At 39.9% G+C, this 17,192-nt stretch overlaps 1 long non-coding RNA gene across 1 annotated transcript in view; it reads right to left on the bottom strand.

The window, feature by feature from the left end:
- The window catches only part of 6430553K19Rik (RIKEN cDNA 6430553K19 gene), a 36,426-nt gene extending 21,365 nt beyond the window's left edge, over positions 1 to 15,061 (bottom strand). Inside the window, exon 1 of the long non-coding RNA NR_152166.1 lies at positions 14,980 to 15,061. This is a non-coding gene — a long non-coding RNA (RIKEN cDNA 6430553K19 gene). The remainder of the gene's footprint in view (positions 1 to 14,979) is intronic.
- Positions 15,062 to 17,192: the final 2,131 nt, after the last annotated feature.

Here is a 17,192-nt window from a genome sequence, read left to right on the forward strand (position 1 = left end):
GCCGCTGAGGCAGCACCCTTGGCGGGCCGCAGACAGCCGGCCACTGTCCAGACCAGAGGACAGGTGTCCGCCTGGCTTGCGTGGCAGCCTCAGCCTCAGGAGCAGCAGTCGCCATCTTGGTTCCAGGACTCCCTGGAACTTAGGAATTTAGTTTGCACAGGTGAGAGTCTGCACCACAGAAGCTGACAGCTTCTGGGAACTGCCAAAGCAACAAAGCTTCTGAGAGAGGCCCTGTTTTGGGCCTTCTTCTTCGACCAGGAGGAGGTCCAAAAACAAGATATCTGCGCACCTTCCCTGTAAGAGAGCTTACCAGCAGAGAGTGCTCTGAGCACTGAAACTCAGAGGAGAGAATCTGTCTCCCAGGTCTGCCGAGAGACAGTAACAGAATCACCAGAAGAACAATCTCTAAACAGAGTCAACTATAACTACTAACTCCAGAGATTACCAGATGGCGAAAGGTAAACGTAGGAATCCTACTAATAGGAACCAAGACCACTCACCATCATCAGAACCCAGCACTCCCACTTCGCCCAGTCCAGGGCACCCCAACACACCCGAAAACCTAGACATAGATTTAAAAGCATATCTCATGATGATGGTAGAGGACATCAAGAAGGACTTTAATAAATCACTTAAAGAAATACAGGAGAACACTGCTAAAGAGTTACAAGTCCTGAAAGAAAAACAGGAAAACACAATCAAACAGGTAGAAGTCCTTACAGAAAAAGAGGAAAAAACATACAAACAGGTGATGGAAATGAACAAAACCATACTAGACCTAAAAAGGGAAGTAGAAACAATAAAGAAAACTCAAAGTGAGGCAACACTGGAGATAGAAACCCTAGGAAAGAAATCTGGAACCATAGATTTGAGCATCAGCAACAGAATACAAGAGATGGAAGAGAGAATCTCAGGTGCAGAAGACTCCATAGAGAACATCGGCACAACAATCAAAGAAAATGAAAAATGCAAAAAGATCCTAACTCAAAATATCCAGGAAATCCAGGACACAATGAGAAGACCAAACCTACAGATAATAGGAATGGATGAGAATGAAGATTTTCAACTCAAAGGACCAGCAAACATCTTCAACAAAATTATTGAAGAAAACTTCCCAAATATAAAGAAAGAGATACCTATGAACATACAAGAAGCCTACAGAACTCCAAATAGACTGGACCAGAAAAGAAATTCCTCCCGACACATAATAATCAGAACAACAAATGCACTAAATAAAGATAGAATACTAAAAGCAGTAAGGGAAAAAGGTCAAGTAACATACAAAGGCAAGCCTATCAGAATTACACCAGATTTTTCACCAGAGACTTTGAAAGCCAGAAGAGCCTGGACAGATGTTATACAGACACTAAGAGAACACAAATTCCAGCCCAGGCTACTATACCCAGCCAAACTCTCAATTACCATAGATGGAGAAACCAAAGTATTCCACGACAAAACCAAATTCACACATTATCTCTCCACGAATCCAGCCCTTCAAAGGTTAATAACAGAAAAAAACCAATACAAGAACGGGAAAAATGCCCTAGAAAAAATAAGAAGGTAATCCCTCAACAAACCTAAAAGAAGACAGCCACAAGAACAGAATGCCAACTTTAACAACAAAAATAACAGGAAGCAACAATTACTTTTCCTTAATATCTCTTAACATCAATGGTCTCAACTCCCGAATAAAAAGACATAGACTAACAAACTGGCTACACAAACAAGACCCAACATTTTGCTGTTTACAGGAGACACATCTCAGAGAAAAAGATAGACACTACCTCAGAATAAAAGGCTGGAAAACAATTTTGAAGCAAATGGTATGAAGAAACAAGCTGGAGTAGTCATCCTAATATCTGATAAGATTGACTTCCAACCCAAAGTCATCAAAAAAGACAAGGAGGGGCACTTCGTTCTCATCAAAGGTAAAATCCTCCAAGAGGAACTCTCAATTCTGAATATCTATGCTCCAAATACAAGGGCAGCCACATTCATTAAAGAAACTTTAGTAAAGCTCAAAGCACACATTGCACCTCACACAATAATAGTGGGAGACTTCAACACACCACTTTCACCAATGGACAGATCATGGAAACAGAAACGAAACAGGGACACACTGAAACTAACAGAAGTGATGAAACAAATGGATCTGACAGATATCTACAGAACATTTTATCCTAAAACAAAAGGATATACCTTCTTCTCAGCACCTCATGGTACCTTCTCCAAAATTGACCACATAATAGGTCACAAAACAGGCCTCAACAGATTCAAAAATATTGAAATTGTCCCATGTATCCTATCAGATCACCATGCACTAAGGCTGATCTTCAATAACAAAAAAAATAACAGAAAGCCAACACTCACGTGGAAACTGAACAACACTCTTCTCAATGATACCTTGGTCAAGGAAGGAATAAAGAAAGAAATTAAAGACTTTTCAGAGTTTAATGAAAATGAAGCCACAACTTACCCAAACCTTTGGGACACGATGAAAGCATTTCTAAGAGGGAAACTCATAGCTCTGAGTGCCTCCATGAAGAAACGGGAGATAGCACATACTAGCAGCTTGACAACACATCTAAAAGCTCTAGAAAAAAAGGAAGCAAATTCACCCAAGAGGAGTAGACGGCAGGAAATAATCAAACTCAGGGGTGAAATCAACCAAGTGGAAACAAGAACTATTCAAAGAATTAACCAAACGAGGAGTTGGTTCTTTGAGAAAATCAACAAGATAGATAAACCCTTAGCTAGACTCACTAGAGGGATCAGAGACAAAATCCTAATTAACAAAATCAGGACTGAAAAGGGAGACATAACAACAGATCCTGAAGAAATCCAAAACACCATCAGATCCTTCTACAAAAGGCTATACTCAACAAAACTGGAAAACCTGGACGAAATGGACAAATTTCTGGACAGATACCAGGTACCAAAGTTGAATCAGGATCAAGTTGACCTTCTAAACAGTCCCATATCCCCTAAAGAAATAGAAGCAGTTATAAATAGTCTCCCAGCCAAAAAAAGCCCAGGACCAGACGGGTTTAGTGCAGAGTTCTATCAGACCTTCAAAGAAGATCTAATTCCAGTTCTGCACAAACTTTTTCACAAGATAGAAGTAGAAAGTACTCTACCCAACTCATTTTATGAAGCCACTATTACTCTGATACCTAAACCACAGAAAGATCCAACAAAGATAGAGAACTTCAGACCAATTTCCCTTATGAATATCGATGAAAAATCCTCAATAAAATTCCTGCTAACCGAATCCAAGAACACATTAAAGCAATCATCCATCCTGACCAAGTAGGTTTTATTCCAGGGATGCAGGGATGGTTTAATATACGAAAATCCATCAATGTAATCCACTATATAAACAAACTCAAAGAAAAAAAACCACATGATCATCTCGTTAGATGCAGAAAAAGCATTTGACAAGATCCAACACCCATTCATGATAAAAGTTCTGGAAAGATCAGGAATTCAAGGCGCATACCTAAACATGATAAAAGCAATCTACAGCAAACCAGGAGCCAACATCAAAGTAAATGGAGAGAAGCTGGAAGCAATCCCACTAAAATCAGGGACTAGACAAGGCTGCCCACTTTCTCCCTACCTTTTCAACATAGTACTTGAAGTATTAGCCAGAGCAATTCGACAACAAAAGGAGATCAAGGGGATACAAATTGGAAAGGAGGAAGTCAAAATATCACTTTTTGCAGATGATATGATAGTATATATAAGTGACCCTAAAAATTCCACCAGAGAACTCCTAAACCTGATAAACAGCTTCGGTGAAGTAGCTGGATATAAAATTAGCTCAAGCAAGTCAATGGCCTTTCTCTACACAAAGAATAAACAGGCTGAGAAAGAAATTAGGGAAGCAACACCCTTCTCAATAGTCACAAATAATATAAAATATCTCGGCGTGACTCTAACTAAGGAAGTGAAAGATCTGTATGATAAAAACTTCAAGTCTCTGAAGAAAGAAATTAAAGAAGATCTCAGAAGATGGAAAGATCTCCCATGCTCATGGATTGGCAGGATCAACATTGTAAAAATGGCTATCTTGCCAAAAGCAATCTACAGATTCAATGCAATCCCCATCAAAATTCCAACTCAATTCTTCAACGAATTAGAAGGAGCAATTTGCAAATTCATCTGGAATAACAAAAAACCTAGGATATCAAAAACTCTTCTCAAGGATAAAAGAACCTCTGGTGGAATCACCATGCCTGACCTAAAGCTTTACTACAGAGCAATTGTGGTAAAAACTGCATGGTACTGGTATAGAGACAGACAAGTAGACCAATGGAATAGAATTGAAGACCCAGAAATCAACCCACACACCTATGGTCACTTGATCTTCGACAAGGGAGCTAAAACCATCCAGTGGAAGAAAGACAGCATTTTCAACAAATGGTGCTGGCACAACTGGTTGTTATCATGTAGAAGAATGCGAATCGATCCATACTTATCTCCTTGTACTAAGGTCAAATCTAAATGGATCAAAGAACTTCACATAAAACCAGAAACACTGAAACTTATAGAGGAGAAAGTGGGGAAAAGCCTTGAAGATATGGGCACAGGGGAAAAATTCCTGAACAGAACAGCAATGGCTTGTGCTGTAAGATCGAGAATTGACAAATGGGATCTAATGAAACTCCAAAGTTTCTGCAAGGCAAAAGACACCGTCAATAAGACAAAGAGACCACCAACAGATTGGGAAAGGATCTTTACCTATCCTAAATCAGATAGGGGACTAATATCCAACATATATAAAGAACTCAAGAAGGTGGACTTCAGAAAATCAAATAACCCCATTAAAAAATGGGGCTCAGAAGTGAACAAAGAATTCTCACCTGAGGAATACCGAATGGCAGAGAAGCACCTGAAAAAATGTTCAACATCCTTAATCATCAGGGAAATGCAAATCAAAACAACCCTGAGATTCCACCTCACACCAGTCAGAATGTCTAAGATCAAAAATTCAGGTGACAGCAGATGCTGGGGAGGATGTGCAGAAAGAGGAACACTCCTCCATTGTTGGTGGGATTGCAGGCTTGTACAACCACTCTGGAAATCCGTCTGGCGGTTCCTCAGAAAATTGGACATAGTACTACCAGAGGATCCAGCAATACCTCTCCTGGACATATATCCAGAAGATGGCCCAAATGGTAAGAAGGACACATGCTCCACTATGTTCATAGCAGCCTTATTTATAATAGCCAGAAGCTGGAAAGAACCCAGATGCCCCTCAACAGAGGAATGGATACAGAAAATGTGGTACATCTACACAATGGAGTACTACTCAGCTATTAAAAAGAATGAATTTATGAAATTCCTAGCCAAATGGATGGACCTGGAGGGCATCATCCTGAGTGAGGTAACACATTCACAAAGGAACTCACACAATATGTACTCACTGATAAGTGGATATTAGCCCAAAACCTAGGATACCCAAGATATAAGATACAATTTCCTAAACACATGAAACTCAAGAAAAATGAAGACTGAAGTGTGGACACTATGCCCCTCCTTAGAAATGGGAACAAAACACCCTTGGAAGGAGTTACAGAGACAAAGTTTGGAGCTGAGATGAAAGGATGGACCATGTAGAGACTGCCTTATCCAGGGATCTACCCCATAATCAGCATCCAAACGCTGACACCATTGCATACACTAGCAAGATCTTATCGAAAGGACCCAGATGTAGCTGTCTCTTGTGAGACTATGCCGGGGCCTAGCAAACACAGAAGTGGATGCCCACAGTCAGCTAATGGATGGATCACAGGGCTCCCAATGGAGGAGCTAGAGAAAGTACCCAAGGAGCTAAAGGGATCTGCAACCCTATAGGTGGATCAACATTATGAACTAACCAGTACCCCGGAGCTCTTGACTCTAGCTGCATATGTATCAAAAGATGGCCTAGTCGGCCATCACTGGAAAGAGATGCCCATTGGACACACAAACTTTATATGCCCCAGAACAGGGGAACGCCAGGGCCAAAAAGGGGGAGTGGGCGGGTAGGGGAGTGGGGGTGGGTGGGTATGGGGGACTTTTGGTATAGCATTGGAAATGTACATGAGCTAAATACCTAATAAAAAATGGAAAGAAAAAAAAAAGAAAAACAGAAAGAAAGAAGGAAAAAGGAAACAACAAACTCACACAAGACACAGAAATTTCTGCAAAAAAAAAAAAAAAAAAAAAGATTTCTTCTCTTGGTATGAAAGACAAACTCAACTGCCCTCTTAAAGAATACGAATTTTACTCAAGATCTTATATTTTGCTAAATCTTTCTCTAATAGGAAAGCCTACAATAGGATCACCTGTAAACACAGCAGCTGCTGAGAGACCAAATCTTTTAAGTTTCAGACTCCATTTTAGAGAACTTGACCTAAGTTAGAAGTCAGGTAAACTAGCAGGCTGTTACCTAGCATTAGTTTCCAAGTTGCCACCAACAAAACCCAAGCCTAGCTGCAGTTTCTAAGCTGACTCCAATAAAACCACATCTCCACAGGTTAATCCCTCCCCAACAAATCCAGTGTTTCCAGGTTAATCTCTCACAAGCCCACACCCTGCCTATGACCCACCAATGCAGAGGGGAACAAAAGTTAAGTTAATGGTTTGAGTCCCAGCACCAGCCAACTTTGCTAAAGGCCATAGTTGCTAGCTCTCCAATTAGATGCTTTCCAGGCTAAAAACATGTACCCCACCCATTTGGTACTTTCTATAAAATCTTACCCTGATAGATGTTCAGGGCTCCTCTCCACCAAAACTGTCTTGCTTGTCGGTGGTGGGCTGAGGAGCCTGAGCTAGCTCGAATAAAGACCCAGGAGTGATTGCATCAGATAGGATCCTGTCAGGTCTTTGGGGGTTCACTAACACTTCACTGGCACTACACTGCCACGCAGTGAGGTAGAATTTAGACTTAAGTCATCAAGGCAAAAGACTCTACTGTTTTCAGCTTCAGTTGAACTTGGAATGGAAGCAGATAAGCTCAAAAACAGGAAATACTTCTCCACTAATCAGACTAATCACGGGAGACACAATCCATCCCCTGAATGCTGAATAAAGGGAGCTTGTGAAATACCTGGCAGGGCTTCCTCTTGGAGAGGTGCTCATATTATTAAGTCATATGAATAATTAATCAAGCACTTGCCACCCACAGGAAATGGAAAACAAAGAATATTACCAAGGACCACTCCACTCTGTCTCCAAAAGAAAAAAGGTATTTTCACTAGAAGTCCTCACTTTCAACTTGCTAAACTGGCACAAAATTAGTAATTCCTTATATTTCCTAAATTGAAAGGGCTCTTCAAAAAAATTTTCTGATCCTTATACTTTCTGTTCCCTATGTCTTCTCTTTTTTAATAATCAACTCTTTTCCTCAAAGTGCGTGCATACACACACACACACGCGCAGGCACACAAGCATGCACATATTTACATGTACATGCTATATCTTAAATTTGTAATATGAGTTTTTAAACAGATTGTGAATCAAGCAAAAAGCTCCATATTCATATTTGCTTCCAAATATTCTGCCTCGGGTTAGTCAACTGTTTATAATTGAATTGATTTTAATTCAATTCTTACAAATATCAAGTAGTGATTAAATTACAAACAAACAAAAGCATTTTCCTACCAAATAGGATGTATCCCATCTCGAAACAACATCCATAATGTCTGCCCTCAAACAGTATTTTGTTGAAAAAAAAAAAAAGGACAAAACAAACATACGAAGCTCATGTAAAAAGAAAACTTATCGGGAATTTTGAGGTCTTTTTCTTTGCTTACATGGGTACCGGAGTGATAGTCAGACATCAATCTGAAATCTCTGCCTACGATAAATTTGATTATGCATACCTTTAAAAAAGAAAACAAGGCAATACATAACATTTAAAACTAATTACACTTGAAACACTTCATACTGTGCTAAGCACTTTAGCACATTTAGTTATTTCATCTACACCTTAAGAACAACATTAGAAGGTAGATATTAAAATCCTCATTTGTACAGATGAGGAAAATAAAAACTTAAAAAAGTAAATACTCACAGATCCAGAACTCAAGAACAACTTTGTTTCGCTCAAGCCCCAACTAGGGTGAGCAAAGGACATTACTATGTGTCTGAATGACCTGGCTGACAGATTAGATCGTAATAGGTAGCCTTGGCCACAAACGTTTCTCAACCAGTGAGTGGAGCCCTTGAATCTGCATTTCCATGAAGTTCCCAGGCAACATCCATACTACTAATAAAACCAAATTTTGAGTAATGCCATCCTAAACCAATAAACACAAGAACTTTGTGTTTAAGGCAGTTTGTGTGTGTGTGTGTGTGTGTGTGTGTGTGTGTGTGTGTGTGTGTGTGTGTTTTCTACATGTAAGTCTGTGGACTTTGGCATGCCTGGGGCCTGTAGAGGCCAGAAGAGGCATCTCCTGGAACTGGAATCACAGATGGTTGTGAGTCACCATGTCAGAGCTAGGGATCAAACCTGGGCCTTTAAAAAGTGTTCTTAAACTGCTGAACCACATCTCTAGCCCCAGATAATAATTGTTTCAAGATTTACTTTTATTATTTTATTTTTATGAATTCGTATATGTGTCTCTGTGAGCAAATGCCACATGTGTGCAGATACCCACAGATGGCAGAAGAGAACACCAGATAAACTGAAATTGAAGTTACAGGCAGTTATAACCAGCCTGATACATGTGCTATGAACTGAACTTGGATCTACCAGAAGAGCAGGAAGGGCCCTTGACTAGTGAGCCATTTCTTCACCCCAAACAGTGATTATTTTCATTCAACTTTGGCAGATTGCTAAATCTTTCTATGATCACTTGTTATACCCGCTGTAAAAATGTAAAACAAACAAACAAACAAAAAAGGACCATTTATCTATGTAATTGGGTATCCCTATCTCTGTAATTTAATTTCTTTCCATTGTTTTAAAGTTGAGTTATAATTTACACATAGTAAAATGGACCCTAAAGTTTCACATGCTTATATAGTCACATAGCCATTACCATAATCAAAATATAGAATAGTTCTTTCATTCCAAAAGAACATTTCATGCTTCACTGAAAAAAAAAAGAAAAGAAAAGAAAAAAGAAAAAGAATAAAGACCCCCCCCTTGGTTGCTGCACCCCAGCAACCATAATTTTTCTCTATTTTGATTGTTTCTTTTTTCCACATAATCACATAAATAGAGTCACAATACATGGCCATTTGAATTTGCTCTTTCACTTATCAGTGTGCCAAATTCATTTACTTTGCATTGTGTAGTTTGTTGCGTTTTAATGTTAAAGCATATCTTATTTGTAGATGGAGAACAATCTATTAAATTATTCTCTAGTAAAGGAACATTTGAGTTACTTTCACTGCTGGATATTTTTAAGCCTTTGTAAAGAAGTACCAATAGTTAATAAGTATTTGGGGAAATGGTCAGTATCAAGAAATCACAGTTAAAACTTACAGCCAGATCTTCCAGACGATGGTAGGAAACAGCGGGGTCAAGGACATAAGAAAACTCACAGATTCCACTAACCTGAGCACAAAGGGGCTCACAGAGATTGAACTGTCAACCAGGGAGTCTGCGTGGGACTGACCCAAGTCCGCTGTATATGTTACAGTTGTGTAGCTTTGTCTCCTTGTGGGACTCCTAAGAGTGAAAGCAGGAGCTGTCTCTCACTCTGTTGCCTGCCTATGGGACCCTTTCCCCCTACTGGGTTTCCTTGTCTAGCCTGAATAGATGAGGAGGTGTCTTGCCTTACTGAAACTTGGCTGCTCATGATCTTTCATCATAGTCATAGTGACCCTACCTAAGTCAACACTGTTTTACTCCAGGCTGCCCTGACCTCTGGCTGTGAAAGCCATTTTACCTACTTTTACAAAATGGTTCCTGAGCCTTTTGAGGCAGGGGGAGGAGATGTACAGATATCCTGTTTGGGCTAGAGAGATGGCTCAGCTGTTAAGAGCACTGTCTGCTCCTCCAGCGGTTCTGAGTTCAATTTCCAGCAACCACATGGTGGCTCACAACCATCTGTAACAGGATCTGATGCTCTCTTCTGGTGTGTCTGAAGACAGCTACATGTACTCATGTACATACAGAAAGAAAAAGAAAGAAACAAAGAAAGAGAGAGAGAGAGGGAGGGAGGGAGGGAGGGAGGGAGGGAGGGAGGGAGGGAGGGGAGAGAGAGAAAGGAAGGAAGGAAGGAAGGAAGGAAGGAAGGAAGGAAGGAAGGAAGGAAGGAGGGGAAGAAGGAAGAAATCATGTTTGGGGTTGCACATTCTCATGTGGACTACCTTTTCATGTTTTCTAACTATGTTATTTTTGCAAATTAGTTGTCTGTTACAATGCAATATAAACCCCAAGATCATCTTGCTAATTTCACTAAAACATCAATTGTATCATATTGACCCTATAGATAAATTTGAGTAGAATTATGATAAGAAATAAATTGAGTCTACTGACCTGCCACGCTCTCCGGTCGAGTCAGCGTAACAGGCTGAGGCTTGAAAGCTACTCATGAAGCAAAAGAGTTTCACAGAAACTCGCTCCTGGAGTTTGGCGTTCTCTCTAACCCATACATTAATTTTCCATTCCCGCGTTAGTCTAGTGTATGGATCCATGTGCTCTCTTTTAGGATTATCCTATTTTAAGTGCCTTTTAAGACTGAATTCTGACATAGCTAAAGCCTTCCGCCAGTGTTCCAACAGTCCTAGAACGTCTTTGAGCAAGACCATGGGCTTAAAATTCAGTAAAAATGTTGCTATTCACTGACATTCAGAATAGCCTCTGGTACTACACTATTCACTTTGAATAAAAGCTAAGTCGCTCCCATATACAGAAATTTACAATGGATTAGGAAGTAGATCAGGCTGTGGTTTTAGAGTATTGCATTATTCCTGAGATGGTTAGCTAGAACAGAACTCCCTAGTTAGAACCATGACTTGGGTGTGAAAGCCCTTGCCCTAGGAGAGTAAAGACCTCACACCTGGCTTCTAAGACTATAGCTGAGTTACACCCAGACACACACGTATTTACAATGGCCTAAGGGGAAGGTGGACTATACAATAGACTAAAATAGGAACTATGGCAAGGGCATGAAGCCCTTGACCCTGGCTTCTAAGATTAAGCGAATCTTAGGTGGAGCCCTTTTTGATCCCAGTTGTTAACAATGAATTCTATCCCAGGTGGTTCCCATTAGACCTTCTGTGTTTGCATTCCTCTGTTTTATGTAACCTCTTTGTACCTTGCTGGGGTGTCACCCAACTTCCTTATTGTCTTCTGCATAAAAAGTCTGATGCTCAATTTGACAATACATTCAGATACTACACAACCTCTCCTGTGTGCATCTGTCTGTCAATTCATCCGACGCTTTGCCCACCCTCGACTGAGACCCGTTCCACACAGACAAAGGGGCCCAGAGGGTCTGCGGCACTGACCCATGGAATATAGCATGTGCCCCATTCATTTAAGCCTTCTTTGATTTATTTCATCAATATCCTTCTCCTCGGTAAACAGTTGCAAGCATATTTTCTAAGATTTATATGTGTTTTATTTTCTTGATATCCTCACAGTGTGGTATTTATTAAATTTTAACAGTCAATTAATAATTGCTAGCATATCAATAATTTAATGTTCAGAGGTATCTCAGTGCTTATGCATATCAATAATTTAATGTTCAGAGGTATCTCAGTGCTTATAATGGAGAGGGCACATCATGAACTATTGGTAAATATTTTTGATTGAGCGAATAGGTTAGAAAATGAGAGAAAAGCAAAGCATGTGAATAACATCGGTCCTAGAGAAAGAAGTAAACCTAAGAAAGTGTCCTAGTCAGGGTCACGTCACTACTGTGATGAAACACCATGGCCACAGCAGCTTGGAGAGCAGAGGGTTTAGCTCACTTGCAGTTCCATATACCAGTTCATCATCAAAAGTAGTCAGTGCCGCAGACCCTCTGGGCCCCTTTGTCTGCGTGGAACGGGTCTCAGTCGAGGGTGGGCAAAGCGTCGGGTGAATTGGCAGGAACTCAAGCAAAGCAAGAACCTGCAGGCAGGAGCTGATACAGAGGCCACGGAGGGGTGCTGATTACTGGCTTGCTCCCAAAGGCTTACTCAGCCTGATTTCTAATTGAATGCAGGGCTACTAGTCCAAGGATGGCACCATCCACAAGGGACTGGGCCCTCCCTCATCAATGGCTAATTATGAGAATGTCCTACAGGCTTGCCTACAGCCCGATCTTAAGAGGCATTTTCTTTATTACAGTTCCCTGGTCCCAGATGACTTAAGCTTGTGTCAAGTTGACATAAAATGAGCCATCACAGGGAATAAATGTGAGAGGTGTCTGTCTTCTATCCTGACATCACTCAATTATCCACTGCAGCTGAGCTTTTGTTTCTTGGACCCTCAGACACATGCCTTTTTCCAGGCAGCCTCAAGTCACCTGATATTTAACTTGAACAGCCTCACCCACGGTCACATTCTTGTCGATCTGACCTGTTCAGCTGTTTGATAATAATTATCTTTCTTTATTTACCTATTTGATTGCTTTTAGCTTTCCCTAAGTGTTTCAGTTTATTGCTATATCAAAGTGTTTAGAACTATGTCTGACACCAGGAAGTCACGGTGTGTATCTATGGAATGAAAAACAGGGGGGTGGGGATGTGTAAAAAAATCAATTTATAAATACAACATACAACAAAAATAAAATCCACTCAAAGGAATATCAAAGTCACTCGAAACAGGTTTCATAGTGTACAAGACTTTTCATGGGGAAAAAAATATCATAAAATGTTGCAAAACAAACAACAAAAGAGAGAGCTGAAAGGGACTGTACATATGACTGGAATTTCAGTCATGGAAGAATGGATTTTTACTTCAATTATCAGTATATTGTACTTCCCAGAACTAGCATTAGAATTGGAGGAGTGAAGCAAGTAAGGGTGTTGTTTAAAAAGAAATGCAAAGTATTAGGGTGTGGCTGCTGTTCTTTGCAATGCCGGTGCTGAGACTCGAGGCCTTTCTAGGCTCTACCACTGAGCTACCAGGTTAGCTCCAAATTTAAAATGTAAGGAACATCACAAAATTCATGAGTTAATATGTACTTGAATATAATCTTTCTAGAAACCAAATTTAGTGTAAAAAGTCAAGGTTTAAGCCAATGTAAGTAACAAGGGATGAAAAACAGAATGAGCTCTGATTTCCACTCTTCCTTTTACCATCACAGTTCAGCTGGCATGGCAATCTGACTGGTCCAAATTCTTTGTCTATTCAGAGTATGTGTGCATGCTTGAACTTCTCAGCATCGCCCATGCCTGAGGAAGCCAAATGAGGACATAGGATCCCTGGAAACCACCACGCCCAGCTCTGACTCTGTCTTTATCAGATATCTCCTTCTTCAGAAGTTGATTGCATTAATAAGTATTACTTATCTTGGTGACTGAATATTTTGGTGGCTTCTGGTATTTGTCACTGAGGAAAACTCTCTCCTTCACTTCCCTTGACTCATAGAACTTCCAGCCTGGACTATTTTCCTAAAAGTTACATGGGATTTGTATTCGATGTATTTAGTTGCTTGTATATAAATTCAGGTTTAAGAATAGCACTTGAGACCCACCCATGTCGTGCCCAGCACACTTTGTCATCACATGCAGCTTGCCCTGCCCACCACATGTGGCTTGTCACCAGGTATGGCTTGTCCTCGTGGCTGTACACCTTACACATGTGACTCCTTTTAACCTTCAGAGCATAAATCATCTGACTCTCTGAATAAAGTTGGCTATTGCATGAGATCTTAGTCAGCTTCATTTTTTTTTTCACCCCATTCCCCTAGGTCTCACAAACCCTAGAGCAATAAACATTCTAGAACATTCAGACCTCTTTATCTTCAAGTTCCAGGTCTAAAGCTTCAGCCAACTGTTGACTAAAATTATTTGGGAGAATAGAAACTTGTCTGAGAAAAAAAAAATCCTATTACATACAAATGTGGTTTTTCCTGTCATAATCCTCTAAGCAGTGAAGTATGACAACTATGTTCATAGTATGTGTACTATTTTAAGCACTGTGACCTAGAGGTGACCCAAAGGGTACAGGAGGTAGTACAGGTACTACATACACACACTGTACCAGTTTACACAATGGATGAGCATCTTCGGGTATTAGTATCTGCAGGAAATCTTGCATACAGAGTAACAGCTGTAACAGTTATCCTCACAGGTTGGGATCATTTCCTCCCCCATCACAGAAAGGACTGACCAAGGACATAGTAATTGTATATAGTCAACTGTTAAGACAACTAGACAAGAGAATTAACATGATGTCCTCCAAGACTACACAATCACATATATAGCAAGGAAAGCAAAGAAGGACCTAACTGACCCAGCACCCAAGGTGAGCAGTGGACTGGAAATGATTAACTAGGAGTCACAATTACTACACTAGGTGGCATCTAAAAATCAAAGACTAACTTTCAGGATTTGCAGTTATAAAAATTTTTTTTGTAGAGCAATGGAGAAAAATACCAACTACCTTCATAATTTAGACTTACAGATTCATCCAGGTTTACTACCTTATCTGGCCAATCAACCCTACCCACCCCTCTATCTTCTGACTCTTCATTTTGTGTTTCTGTCTCCCAATACAATATCCACCCACTTTGCTATTCCCTACTCCCATGATAAGGCCCATCCAAGGCCACATGGCCTAAACAGCCTAAACAGTGACAGCTATAAGTTTGTTTGTTTTTAATCTGGACAGTGAAATATAAAAGTAAATGTTCATAAAAGTTAAGGACTTACATTAGGGATTTAAGCAACTCCTAAAGTTGTTGCGGTAAATCTCCTCCCAAATATGCCCAGCAATGAAAATACAACACAGTTAATAAGATTACATGCAGTGCGCCTAGCTTGGGCAGATTTATCACTACACTACTGTCTTTCACAGCTTATGAGACCCTTAGAACTTACGATTTTTCTAGGTCGTGCTTCTGCTCCGATTTTCTTCATCTTCCTCCTCCTCTGCATCCTCTTTCTCTTTCATTTTCTCCTTCTCTCTCTCTACCTTCCTCTCCACCTTCCCTTTTATCTGCCAAATCATCAGTTCTCCTTTATTTTAGAAATTAATGTGGGAAGCAAGTTTACAGGAAGTCACCTGAGTGCTGACTCATTCCTTGTTCCCAACCACTCATGAGAGAACGGAATTAACATCAAATATAAATAGCCCCAGAGCTATCCACAGCATAACGTGAAAAGGATTTGACTAAAAACACAAAGAAAGAGATAGAACCAATTTGATCTGCTATTAAGTTGAATGGGAATTTTAAAAAGGGCCCTAAAATAGTTTCTACTGATTACTTCTCAGCCTCTAATACTAATATACTTCTGAGAAGTATCTGTCTTCAGCCGAAAGAGGTTTCTTTCCCTCTCATGTGGCCTTGACAGACCCTTTCAGTGCCTCCATAACAGGAGGAAGTCAGGAAAGCATGCCAGATACACCTACGTATGATTTCCTAAGTACAGTGACCCCTGTCACAAACAGACAAAGCTCTTCCATCTAAAATGTAAGCCAGGGCCCGCACATGATCAGCATACTCATTCACACCTATACCCAGGGACAACAAAAGACAACTGAAGAGGCCAGCTAATCTTCCTGCCAACCACTGTATCCGTTCCCTATCTTCTCCCAAACATTAATAATCTCATTTCTCAGTCCTTATGTGTTTATTTCCAGATTTCTTTCTAATTTAATTAACATTGTCAAACAAGTAATTTTTTAAAATTGAACATTACACAGAAGTGGATGCTCACAGTCAGCTATTGGATGGATCACAGGGCCCCCAATGGAGGAGCTAGAGAAAGTACCCAAGGAGCTAAAGGGATCTGCAACCCTATAGGTGGAACAACATTATAAACTAATCAGTACCCCAGAGCTCTTGACTCTAGCTGCATATGTATCAAAAGATGGCCTAGTCAGCCATCACTGGAAAGAGAGGTCCATTGGACTTAGAAACTTTATATGCCCCAGTACAGGGGAACACCAGGGCCAAAAAGTGGGAGTGGGTGGGTAGGGGAGTAGTGGGGGGAGGGTATGGGGCACTTTTGGGATAGCATTGGAAATGTAAATGAGGAAAATACCTAATAAAAGTATTTTTTTTAAATTGAACATTATAAAGAGAGAGCAATTTTCCAATGTTAGCTTTTTCACTCTTCACAAATTCCTATCATAAGTCCCCAAATGTTACCACATCAAAGCACCTGGAGGGTTTCTGTTGTTGGGTTTGTCTTTTCTTGGTTTTGTTTTGTTTTGTTTTGTTTTGTTTTGTTTTGTTTTGTTTTGTTTTGTTTTGTTCTGTGTTTGATTTGTGGAGTGCTGAATATATCCTATAAGTTCTACTTATTTTGACCGCCCAGCATCACTAACAAATATAGATTTTTTTAATATATATTTTTCACTATAGACTATTTCATTTGTTTGCTATGACTGGAAAGAAAAGAACAATGAATCTGATAGGTCATTTTTTTCTGTATTTCTTATACCCCATTCAAAACAAAACAACAACAGCAAGCCATGTTTTAGTTTAAAGAATCCAGACTCACCAGACAGGGGGTGGGAACACTGTTTATGGTGTGGTCCAGCTGGGCATATTAACAAGGGTACATCAGTTCACAACAATTGGCTGAACATTTTCATTCCACAGTTCACCTTGAAGTCTATATTACATTTTGATATCCTGTGTAAACATATATCTTTGCCAGAAGAGATCAGTGTACTTTTCTGCTTATTCCTTAAATCCCGAAATTACAACCAATCAAAACCACAGCTTTGTTACATGCCAAATTTCCCAATGGTGAGTGTTTTTGAACCTGAACTCTTTTCTTAACTTCTTTTCTTTGCTAATGCACTTTAAAATTGCATGCATGTACAATTTCTTTAAATGGTTCAAAACTGGTCTCACAGAAAGCATTTCAGTGGGCAATACTTTTGTTTCTTTACTGGAGTAGTTTTAATGAGCTCACATTGACTAAATAGCCATGATAGCCTTATATTATGGTGAATGGTAGCTATAGTAATTGTCCATAAAAACTCCAAATACCATTAATTTTTGGCAGTATGATAGAATCATATTATTGTACACACATATAATTTAAACTCAAGTTAACTTCTATCTTGTAAATTCCAT

Source organism: Mus musculus, chromosome 16 (assembly GCF_000001635.26).
Source record: "Mus musculus strain C57BL/6J chromosome 16, GRCm38.p6 C57BL/6J".
NCBI classification, from domain to species: Eukaryota; Metazoa; Chordata; class Mammalia; order Rodentia; family Muridae; genus Mus; species Mus musculus.